The sequence below is a fragment of the Nyctereutes procyonoides genome, unplaced genomic scaffold, assembly GCF_905146905.1.
Source record: "Nyctereutes procyonoides isolate TBG_1078 unplaced genomic scaffold, NYPRO_anot_genome, whole genome shotgun sequence".
Taxonomy (NCBI): Eukaryota; Metazoa; Chordata; class Mammalia; order Carnivora; family Canidae; genus Nyctereutes; species Nyctereutes procyonoides.
In genome coordinates, this window is record NW_026575125.1 from 43,530,406 (window position 1) to 43,542,873 (window position 12,468).

Consider the following 12,468-nt stretch of genomic DNA (forward strand, 5'->3'; position numbering starts at 1 on the left):
GGTTCTCCGTCTGCAGGGCCTGGAGGCTCCGGGGCGGGGCCGCTGATCTGCTCAGCTCGGGGCAGGAGTGTCCTCGCTGTCCTGGGCCCTCCCGGCCTCTGCCTGTCCCGGGGGGAGGCCGGATCCTAGGCTGTGTCCCGGCGCCCTGTGCTCCGGGGCCTGCGCTGTTGGATTTGCGCTTCCGCCCTGCAGCTCCCTCCCTGGAGCCCCTCCGGAGCCCCTCCGAGCTGCTCCGGTCCCGCTGTGCGCGCTGCAGCCCTTAGGGAACTCGGCGCACTCTCCCGGGGCGCAGGTGTCTGTTAGTGTCCCAGGGAGCCTGAGGACATCCCCGCTCTCCTGGGTCCTGCTCTAATTCCCTGCGAGCCCCTTTCCGCCCGGGAAGGTTGGTGCAGCTCCTGCTCCTCCAGGACGGGGCTCTCCTGTCCTGGGGACACTCGCCCTGGCCCTAGCCCGGCTCCTCGCGGGGCCCCTCCCCCTCGGAGGTCTTTTGTTTCTTTATTTCTTTTTCCCCATCTTCCTACCTTGATAGAAGCGCGAACTCTTCTCACTGTAGCATTCCAGCTGGTCTCTCTTTACATCTCAGGCCGAATTTGTAGATTTTCAGGATGATTTGAAGGTTATCTAGGTAATTTGGTGGGGACAGGTGATTTGGGGACCCTGCTCTTCCGCCATCTTGCCCCTCCCCTCTCAAGGTACTAGTTTTTGTACTTTATTATGGCAGTCTTAGCACATGAGTATAGAAGTGAAGTAAGATAAGAATTGGAAAAAGTTTATTCCCTTAAATAATAAACAAGTCACTGGTAATGTTGACCAGAATCACTCAAGTGATGCGATGGGGGACAGAATTAGATTGTTATGGCTTGTACTTGTGAATGGAAGGTGGTAGAGTAGGAATAGTGAAGGTAGACAACTTTTGAAAAAGGGTTTAGCTATGAAAGGGGGGAAAAGCAGTATCTAAAGATGACCATAGTCTGAGAAAGATTGTTTTCAAGTGTGGAAAGACCTGAGCTGGTCTGTAAACATAGAGCAGGGAAGCAGGGCAAAGGGAAGGATAACAAGCAGACAATATATGAAAAAGGAAGAGTGGCAATCAAAGGAGCAAGATTTCTTCAAGAAGTACTGAGAAATGAGGTCTAGTCCTCAAATGAAAGAATTCAGTATGTCCAACTGAAGAGACCAATTCTTTTAATACATAACCCTTTGGGTTTCAGAAAGATAAGGACAGAAAAAAAGGCATTTACACATATTTATACAAGGTGTTCGATGCTGGAATGAAGATTTTGGACTTAATTCTACAGGCAATTGGGGCTTTCTTTGTTTTGTTTTTGTTTTTGCTTTTTTTCTATATTTTTTAACTGGAGTTCGATTTGCCAACATATAGCATAACACCCAGCGCTCATTACGTCAATTGCCCCCCTCAGTGGCCGTCACCCAGTCACCCCATCCACCCACCCACCTCCCCTTCCACTACCCCTTGTTTATTCCCAGAGTTAGGAGTCGCTCATGTTCTGTCACCGTCTCTGATATTTCCCACTCATTTTCTCTCCTTTCCCCTATAATCCCTTTCAATAGTTTTTATATTCCCCAGATGAATGAGACCATATAATGTTTGTCTTTCTCTGATTGACTTACTACACTCAGCAAAATACCCTCCAATTTCATCCACATTGAAGAAAATGGTGGGTATTTGATGTTTTTAATGGCTGAGTAATATTCCATTGTATATACAGACCACATCTTTATCCATTCATCTTTCAATGGACACTGAGGCTCCTTCCACAGTTTGGCTATTGTGGACATGGCTACTAGAAACATCGGGGTACAGGTGTCCCGGTGTTTCACTGCATCTGTATCTTTGGGGTAAATCCTCAGCTGTGCGATTGCTGGGTCGTAGGGCAGGTCTATTTTTAACTCTTTGAGGAACCTCCACACAGTTTTCCAGAGTGGCTGCACCAGTTCACATTCCCACCAACAGTGTAAGAGGGTTCCCTTTTCTCCACATCCTCTCCATTTGTGGTTTCCTGCCTTGTTAATTTTCCCCATTCTCACTGGTGTGAGGTGGTATCTCATTGTGGTTTTGATTTGTATTTTCCTGATGGCAAGTGATGCAGAGCATTTTCTCATGTGCTTGTTGGCCATACTGATGTCTTCCCCTGTGAGATTTCTGTTCATGTCTTTTGCCCATTTCATGATTGGATTGTTTGTTTCTTTGGTGTTGAGTTCTTTATAAATCTTGGAAACTAGCCCTTTATCTGATAGGTCATTTGCAAATATCTTCTGCCATTCTGTAGGTTGTCTTCTAGTTTTGTTGACTGTTTCTTTGGCTGTGCAGAAGCTTTTTATCTGATCAAGTCCCAATAATTCATTTTTGCTTTTGTTTCTCTTGCCTTCATGGATGTATCTTGCAAGAAGTTGCTGTGGCCAAGTTCAAAAAGAGTGTTACCTATGTTCTCCTCCAGGATTTTTATTGATTATGGTCTCACTCTTATATCTTTCATCCATTTTGAGTTTAGCTTTGTGTATGGTGTAAGAGAATGGTGTAGTTTCATTCTTCTGCACATGGCTGTCCAATTTTCCCAGCACCATTTATTGAAGAGACTGTCTTTTTTCCAGTGGATAGTCTTTACTGTTTTGTCGAATATTAGTTGACCATAAAGTTGAGGGTCCACTTCTGGGTTCTCTACTCTGTTGCATAGATCTATATGTCTGTTTTTGTGCCAGTACCACACCGTCTTGATGACCACAGCTTTGTGGTACAACCTGAAATCTAGCAATGTGATGCCCCCAGCAATTGTTTTCTTTTTTAATATTCCCCTTGGCTATTCGGGGTATTTTCTGATTCCACACAAATCTTAACATGATTTTTTCTAACTCTCTCAAGAAAGTTCATGGAATTTTCATAGGGATTGCATAGAATGTGTAAATTCCCCTGGGTAACACTGACATTTTCACAATATTAATTCTTCCAATCCGTGAGCATGGAATATTTTTGCATCTCTTTGTGTCTTCCTCAATTTCTTTCAGAAGTGGTCTGTAGTTTTTTGGGTATAGATCCTTTACCTCTTTGGTTAGGTTTAATCCTAGGTATCTTATGCTTTTTGGTGCAATTGCAAATGGGATTACCTCCTTAATTTCTCTTTCTTCAGTCTCATTGCTAGTGTATAGAAATGCCACTGATTTCTGGGCATTAAATTTGTATCCTGCCACACTGCCAAATTGCTGCTGTATGAGTTCTGGCAATCTTGGGGTGGAGTCTTTTGGGTTTTCTATGTACAGAATCATGTCATCTGTGAAGAGGAAGAGTTTGACTTCTTCTTTGCCAACTTGAATGCCTTTTATTTCTTTTTGTTGTCTGATTGCTGATGCTAGGACTTCTAGTACTATGTTGAATAGCAGTGGTGAGAGTGGACATCCCTGTCTTGTTCCTGATCTTAGGGGAAAGGCTCCCAGTGTTTCCCCATTGAGAATATTTGCTGTAGGCTTTTTGTAGATGGCTTTTAAGATGGGGAATGTTCCCTCTATCCCTACACTCTGAAGAGTTTTGATCAGGATCAGATGCGGTATTTTGTGAAATACTTTCTCTGTATCTATTGAGACGATCATATAAAATGAGTTTTGAAGTATTCCATCCCTTTCTGTCTTTCAGAACAGCTTTAGTAGAATAGGTATTGTTTCTTCTTTAAATGTATGATAGAATTCCCCTGGGAAGCCATCTGGCCCTGGACTTTTGTGTCTTGGGAGGTTTTTGATGACTGCCTCAATTTCCTCCCTGGTTATTGGCCTGTTCAGGTTTTCTATTTCTACCTGTTCCAGTTTTGGTAGTTTGACGTTTTACAGAAATGCATCCATTTCTTCTAGATTGCCTAATTTATTGGCATATAGCTGCTCATAATATGTTTTTTTAAAATTTTTTTAAAATTTATTTATTCATGAGAGACACAGAGAGGCAGAGATGCAGGCAGAGGGAGATGCAGGCTCCATGCAGGGAACCTGACGTGGGACTAGATCCCGGATCTCCAGGATCATGCCCTGGGTGGAAGTTGGCTCTAAACCGCTGAGCCACCTGGGCTGCTCTATATTTTTAAAATCATTTGTCTTTCCTTGGTATTAGTTGTGTTCTCCCCTCTTTAATTCATTATTTTATTAATTTGAGTCTTTTTTGTTTTTAATAAGGCTGGCTAATATTAGTTCTTTCAAAGAACCAACTCCTGGTTTTGTTGATCTGTTCCACAGTTCTTCTGGTCTCTATCTCATTGAGTTCTGTTTAAATCTTTATTAACTCTCTTCTTATGCTTGGTGTAGGTTTTATTTGCTGTTCTTTCTCCAGATCCTTTAGGTGAGAGGTTAGTGTGTGTTTTTAGTTTTCTATTTTTTGATGGAGGCTTGTATTGCAATGTATTTCCCTATTAGGACTGCTTTTGCTGTATCCCAAATTTTGAATGTTTGGACCTTCATTTTCATTAGTTTCCATGAATCCTTATAGTTCTTCTCCAATTTCCTGGTTGACCCTTTCATCTTTTAGCAGATGGTCTTTAATGTCCACGTGTTTGAGTTTCTTCCAAACTTCTTCTTGTGATTGAGTTCACGTTTCAAAGCATTATGGTCTGAAAATATGCAGGGGACAATCCCAATCTCTTGGTATTGGTTGAGACCTGATCTGTGACCCAGTATATGGTCTATTCTGGAGACAGTTCTATGTGAACTTGAGAAGAATGTGTATTCAGTTGCGTTTGGATGTCAAGTTCTGTAAATATCTGTGAAATCCATCGGGTCCAGTGTATCATTTAAAGCTCTTGTTTCTTTGGAGATGTTGTGCTTAGAAGATCTGTCATTTGCAGAAAGCGCCATGTTGAAGTCTACTATTAGTGTATTATTATCTAAGTATGTCTTTGCTTTGGTTATTGATTGATATCCTTGGCATCTCCCACATTTGGGGCATAAATATTCAAGATTGTTAGGTCCTCTTGTTGGATAGATCCTTTAAGTATGAAATAGTGTCCCTCTTCTTCTCTTACTACAGTCTTTGGGAACTTTAATTTATCTGATATGAGGATTGCTACCCCCGCTTTCTTTTGAGGATCATTTGAATGGTAAATGATTTTCCACCCTTTCATTTTCAGGCTGTAGGTGTCCTTAAGTTTCAAATGAAATCTCTTGTAGACAGCAAATAGATGGGTCTTGCTTTTTTATCCAGTCCGATACCCTGCATCTTTTGATAGGATCATTTAGCCCATTCACGTTCAGAGTTACTACTGAAAGATTGAGTTTCGTGTCATCATAATACCTATTCAGTCCCTGTTTTTGTGGATTATTTCTTTGGGCTTCCTCTTTCTTTTACAGAGTTCCCCTTAATATTTCTTGTAGAGTTGGTTTGGTGGTCATATATTCCTTCAGTTTCTGCCTATCTTGGAAGCTCTTTATCTCTCCTTCTATTCTGAATGAGAGCCTTGCTGGATAAAGTATCCTTGGCTGCATGTTCTTCTCATTTGGGACCCTGAATATATCCCACCAGCCCTTTCTGGCCTGCCAGGTCTCTTTGGAGAGGTCTGCTGGTAATCTAATATTTCTCTCCATATAAGTTAGGGATCTCTTGTCTGTTGCAGTTTTAAGGATTTTCTCTTTGGCTTTGGAATTTGCAAGTTTCACTATTAAATGTCAAGGTTTTGAACGGCTTTATTGATTTTAGGGGGGGGGGACCTGTCTATCTCCTGGATCTGAATGCCTGTTTCCCTCCCCAAATTAGGGAGGTTCTCAGCTATGATTTGTTCAAATATGCTTTCTGGTCCTCTGTTCCTCTCGGTGCCCTCTGGAACCCCATTTAGTACATTTTTCCTTCTGAGGTTCTCATTTATTTCCCTCAGCCTTTCCTCATGGTCTTTTGTTTTTCTCTTTTTTCTTCAGCTTCCTTCCTTGCCATCAACTTGTCTTCTATGTCTCTCACTCTTTCTTCTGCCTTATTAACCCTCATCATTAGGACCTCCAGTTTGGATTGCATCTCATTTAATTGATTTTTAATTTCGGCTTGATTAGATCTAAATTCTGCAGTCATGATGTCTCTTGAATCCTTTAGCTTTTTTCCAGAGCCAGCAGTAGCTTTATAATTGTGCTTCTGAATTGGCTTTCTGACATCCAATTGTAATCCAAATTTTGTAACTCTGTGGGAGAGAGTACTGTTTCTGAATCTTTCTTTTGTGGTGAGTTCTTCCTTCTAGTCATTTTGCTCAGTGCAGAGTGGCTGTATGAGGGGGTTTGTCAAGAATATCAACCACGACCTAAGTCAATTTCACCCTAGATGATTCTGCCAAGGTCAGAGACCAGAAATTAAAAACAAAGATCAGAAAGAAATAAAACAAAAGGACCGCTAAAGTGAAAAACAAATTTTAAAACAAAGTAGTAAAAAATAAAAGGCCAGGCATCTTAAAGAAGAGAGAAAAGAAAAAAGAAAAGAAGAAAAGGGAGAAGAAGAGAAAAAAGGGGGGGCACTAGGAGATGGTGGTGGTGACGAAGTTGTAGTGGAGGGAGAATGTAGTCTACTTGAGGGAATCTAGAGGGTGATCCTCTTGTTTCTGAGTCTATTATGTTCTGTATGTTAGTAGATGCTGAGTCCCAAATTATATAAACCAGAAATACTTGTAGAGGGCCCCAACATTGACCACCAAAACATAAGTGAGATATAAGAAGGGGGCAGAATGGGAATGAGGAATCTCACAGAATGAACCAGCAAGGTATACCACTTGGTTCTGGGTGCATACCTGTCGTGTTTTAGAAGGTATTAACTTCCGCCATTGTAGAACAAAATGAAGCTGAGAAAACAAAACAAAACAAAAAAAACCATTATGTTGCATATTTCCCAAAATTAAGTTGAGTATGTTGAAGGGAATCTAGAAGTGGAAAATATATCTAGGACCTATAATTGTAGGAATATGAAAGTCTACAAGGAAGAATCTTAAAAATGAAGAGTTGGTAAAATACTGTAGTTAAGGCAGGAAAAGAGAAAAAAATGGAAATTTACCATCTGATATAAAAACGATTTGTACCGGAAAATGAAAGAAAAAAAAAGGAGGGGCACCCTCTATTTCTATATACTGTAAATCCCTGGACTTCCCCTGGAGTTTTTCCAGCACTGCTTGGTTGGTTAAGAACTCGCTCTTCTCCTGTTCTTCCAGCTGGCCTTCTGGGGGAGGGGTCTGCTGTGCTGATTCTCAGGTGTGTGTACCTGGGGGAGCAGTCTCACCCCCTGCCAGGTGTCGGGCTCAGTGGCAGCTGTTTACTGCATGAGGCCTCCTTTCCCTGGTGGCCCAGCCTCTCCCAGGCACAGGATGAAACAAGGAGGAAAAACCACAATGGCAGTGGCAGCCAGGTCTCCAGCTCTGGAGTCAGATCCCCCAGTAACTACCGCAGTCTCCCAGTCCACAGTGGCCTGGATGCTCCCAGATCTGGGTGCACTGATCTGCACAGCTTGAGGGTAGCAGACAGCAGGAGAATCTTTGCTGTCCTGTGCCCTCCCTGCCTCTGCCTGTCCCCAGGGGACCTCAGGATCCTGGGCTGTGTCCCCCGGCGCCCTGGGATCCAGGGCCTGCACTGCTGGAATCACGCTCCTGGGTCTGCATCTCCCGAAGGCAGCGGGGCGCAGACCCCTCTGTCTGGAGCGGCCCGCCTGACCCACTGGCTTCTCCCTGATGCCCTGCCTGGTGAGCGCTCCAGCCTTTATGGAGATCTGCTGTGGTGTGTGGTGTGCTCTCCCCTGGGCACACTTCCTCTATTAGTGACTCTGGGAGACTGGAGGCTTCACCACCCCTCCTGGGATTCTGCCCGAGTTCCGTGCTGAGTGCCTTTCTGTCTGGGAAGAATCAATCCAGTGTGGATTTTTTTAAAAATTCCCGCTTCTCTGGCACTAGGCTTTCCTGTCCTGGGAGGCTTTCAACGACCCGGCCTTAGCTTGGCTCCTCACGGCCTTAGCCTGGCCCCTCCCCGACTGGATTCTTTTTTTTTTCCCATTTGAAAGTAGTCATTTATTAACTGACCAGATTACAAAAATAATCATGGTAGATACCTTAGTTCATCCTTCTAATAAGCCTATTGATCTGGTCTTCCCTGTTGCCAGCATCTCCACCTTCTACAAAATGGGTGGTCTTTTTCTTCATTCCGCCGCGTGGAGAAGATAATTTGAAGGGTCATAAAAAGTTGTTCGCTTCTTTGAAACGTTTTCCAACGGTATAGATCTCATGAATCAGATCTTCCATGCAGATGATGCCATATTTACCAAGAGACCGAGCAATCAATGTGTTATCTGTCAGGGCAATTCGCTTCTTGTTGATCTTGCCATAACCATGCTTGTAGATCAGTTCATTCACTGACTTCAGGTTTTGGTACCCCCATCCTATATATGGTTCCACAATCCTTAGCATGTTAACTGAAGCCTTGTTGAGCTTAACAAAGGTGCCATTGAAGATCTGGGGAAGGCAAAGAAGCTGCAACACCTTTCGAACATTTGGGCTCACACCATTGATACCTCTGATCCTGATGACAAATGCCACCTTGGGTTCTGCAGGCACATAGAAGTTGCCGCCTTTTCTCGCCATCCTCGCCATGCGAATCTCAGTTCTGTACATCTGTCTGTATTCCTTGTGGTAATGCTTAGCCTTTTCATAGATAAGCTTCCTCCTTGCCTTTCGAAGCATCTTTTGGCAAACTTTTTTCTCAGACGCTTGATCTTCAACTCCGCAAAGTTCCTTCACTTTTTCTTAAGGGTTTCCAGCAGAGCAGGAATCTTCTTCTTCTCTTCTGCACTCTCCATGGATTCTTTTTTATTTTTTTTCCGCCTTCCTACCTTGTTAGAAGCAAAAACTCTTATCTTTGTAGCATTCCAGCTATTCTCTCTTTAAATCTCAGGTCGAATTCATAGGTTTTCCAGATGATTTGAAAGTAATCTAGGTAAGTTTGTGGGGCCATGTGAGTTGGGGACCCTACTCCTACGCCATCTTGCCCTCCTTCATGTTGGGCTGCGGGATCAAGGGGGATCATGAGGCACCAACAAAATGGCAGCGGACCCTCCACCTTGTTGCCCCCACCTCAGAAGTTTCCCATCACCAGCAGACCACCAGAGGACATGTCATTAGGGTGAGACTTGACCTATGCAGGAAACCTGAACTGTACTTTACCCAGACCCCATATAAGGGCATGGTCAGTTATTGCCCTATGCTGGTATCACCAGTAATATGCCTAATACCTATCACCCCGTTCAGACACACAACCCTTTACCCATCCCCTCTTAAAAAGCCTGCTAGCACTCCCCTGCTCCCGACTTCCCTGGCCGGTGACTTCCCTGCTGTCTCCCTCCCCTGCAGGCCACGGAACCTTGTCCGAGAGCCCATCCCATTAAAAGCCTGTTTTGACCAACTTTTGCCTGGCCTCTCTATTTCATTTCACTACCGATCAGATTAAACCTGACACCTCACACTCTGTTTTTGTTTTTTGATAAAGCGAATGATATGACCCAGGCTAAGCACAATCAAGATCTCATAACTCATGAGGTTTACCTGGAGCACAATTACTGCTGATTGAAATGAATACAGAGATGTGCTTTAGGGAGATTCATTTGGCAGAACTGCAGAGAATGGGCTGGAGGGCATCCAGACCATAGGTAATGAGTCGCTGGCAGTAGCAGGAAGAAGGCGAAGGAGACAGATGAGATGGATAATAGAAACACCGCAGAAGGAGCTCAGAAAAGACTTGAAGACTGTTTGGTATATAAGACGGAATTGAAGAGGAGTCTACAGGTGTGAGCTTGACCTACAGGGATGGGAAATATGCCATAGACAGAAATAGAGATATCTGGGAAGGAGGTTGGGTGAGGGGTAATGCACACTTTGGAATGAAAGTTTGCAGCTTAGGGAGAAGATAAAGCTTTGTTTACAAAGTGATCTGGCAATCTCTTGCATACAGGGGAGGTGAAACCCTTGGAAGTGGGTCAATTCATAAAGGAAGTGTTGGCAGAGGAGAAAGATAAGGTAAAGGGCAGAATCATGAATGTACCTTGGGGTGTAAGAAGACGACATTTCCCTCAAGTGCAGGAAGGCTTCCTAGAGGAGGTAGCAAAATATGAGACATTCTAGAAACAGGAGTAAGAATGCCTGACTGGTAAGCAGAAGCTGCTGGTTTATTCCTACCTCTATCACTTCCAATCTGTGAGGGCTTAGGAAACTCCTTTGTCCTGGGCCTGAAGATTTTTCCACCTATAAAATGGGGTCTCCAAGTACAGTGATTACAGAGGCCCCTTAAATTCTGACATTACATTTTCCTTTGCAATTTGACTTTAGTGTATGGCCAGTCTTTGGTTTGGCAGACAGTGGTGGAAAACTTTCTAGATCAAGGGAAAACAGGAAAGGCAAAGAGGCAAATTTAAGAAATGGAAGGAAACCAATTGAAACTAGTTGGTTTTTACACCTTGAGATATCTAACCTAACAATTATTCTGATTGAAATTATTAAGGTACTAAATGATTGATAATGATATCTAATCTATGTTGTCAAAAGTGTTAGCTATTAAAAGGAAATTTGGGTAATGAAGTTTTAGCCAGTATTGTACTCCCTGCTAAAATCAGTACTGAAGAATAAGTATTGTCTTTCTTTTATTTATTCAGGAAAATGAAAAGAACTGCTACCAAATGCCTACTTTTTAAATTTCAGGTACTTTTCATATATTGGACAAAAAGGCAAATTCCATGAGGGTAAGATTTTAAATCTGTTGTATTAACTGCTGTATCACCAATACCTATCCCTGGAAGAGTGCCTAACATATTTGGAACTCAAATATTCTTTGTCTGACTTGGAAAAATATATAAAATCTTACTTAATCCTTATAATAAACTTGCAAAAGAGGCATTAATATTCTCATTATAAAGTTGGGAAAAGAATGGATAAAAAAGTTCCATAAACTCAAAGTCACATAGCTAGTAGGGTGGTACCAGATCAAATACAATACACTATAAACTCTATATGGGCAGGGAATGTATCAATCTTATTCTCCATGGTATTCCCAGCAGACAGCTAGCTCACTATATAGATTACAGTAGCACTGAACAATTATCTTTTAATGAGAGGAAGCAAGCAAGCACATACTCATGTGAACACAAATACCACATCATCACTTAAAATAAAAGTATAGCACAGGGAGATGTAGTCAATAATATTGTAATAACATTATATGGTGGCAGGTAGTAACTATATTTATATGATAATGTACAGAAGTGTTGTTTCACTATGTTGTATACCTAAAACTACCATTGTATGTCAACTATACTTCAATAAAGAAAAGAATACTACAATCTCAAAAATTCATCAGTTTTCCTTGCAGGTTTGTTGGTTTAAACATTCTGTGATTTTTTTTATTCTTTCTCACTTATAAACTATTATGGTTCTCTTTCAGTCTTTTTAGCCTTTATATAGAGTCTCAATCTTTCTGGAAGATGTTTATACGAGGAGCCAACAAACTTTCTGTAAAGGGCCAGGGAGTAAATATTTTAAGCTTTGAGGGCCATATTGTCTGTGTTATAACAATTCAGCCTTTTTATAATGTTATAAAAGCTGCCACAGAAAACACATAGATAACTGAGCATGTCTGCATTCCAATAAAATTTTATTTACAAAAAAACAGGTGGCAGGCCAGATTTAACCATAGTTTACCTACCCTTGCTTCATAGTATTACTTTGATTCTTCCATCTCTTGCCCTTCCAGAACTTCTCTAAAACTGTGTCAACAGTGAAAATCTTCCTATCCCTAAAATATATACATATATTTTAAATTTTTAACATGATTTTAAGTTTATAATAACTTCACGTGTACAACAGATTGATATTTGTACACACGGAGAAATGATCATCACAATAATTCTAGTTACCATTTGTCACCATACATAATTACAAAACTTTTTCTTCTTGTGATAAGAACATTTAAGATTTATTCTTTTAGCAACTTTCAAATACACAGTATTTTTGACTGTAGTCAACATGCAATGAATTATATCCCCATGACTTACTGATTTAAAAACTAGAATACTGTACCACTTGACCCTCTTCACCTATTTTACCCAACCCCCAAACCCCCTACCCCCTGGCACCACCATTTTCTCCTCTGTGTCTGTGAGTTTTTGTTCATTCATTTGTTTTGTTTTTTAGATTCCACATATAAGTGAAATCATATAGTATTTGTCATTCTCTAACTTAATTAACTTAGAAAAATACCCTCGAGGTCTCTCTATATTGTTGCAGATGCCAAGATTTCATTGTCTTTTATGGCTGAGTAGTATTCCATATATATAGTATATATATTATATATATAATATAAAATGGAATTTATATATATATATATATACATAAACACATAACTTCTTTTCAATTCATTCATCAATGGGCACTTAAGTTGTTTCTGTATGTTGGCTATTGTAAACAATGCTGCAACAAGGATAGG

The 12,468-nt window shown here is 41.5% G+C and overlaps 1 protein-coding gene and 1 pseudogene across 3 annotated transcripts in view; both read right to left on the bottom strand.

The window, feature by feature from the left end:
- SHROOM4 (shroom family member 4) overlaps positions 1–12,468 on the bottom strand; it is a 298,508-nt gene that overhangs the window by 105,039 nt on the left and 181,001 nt on the right. The window lies entirely within an intron of this gene.
- LOC129518368 (60S ribosomal protein L7-like) lies at positions 7,981–8,797 on the bottom strand (annotated as a pseudogene).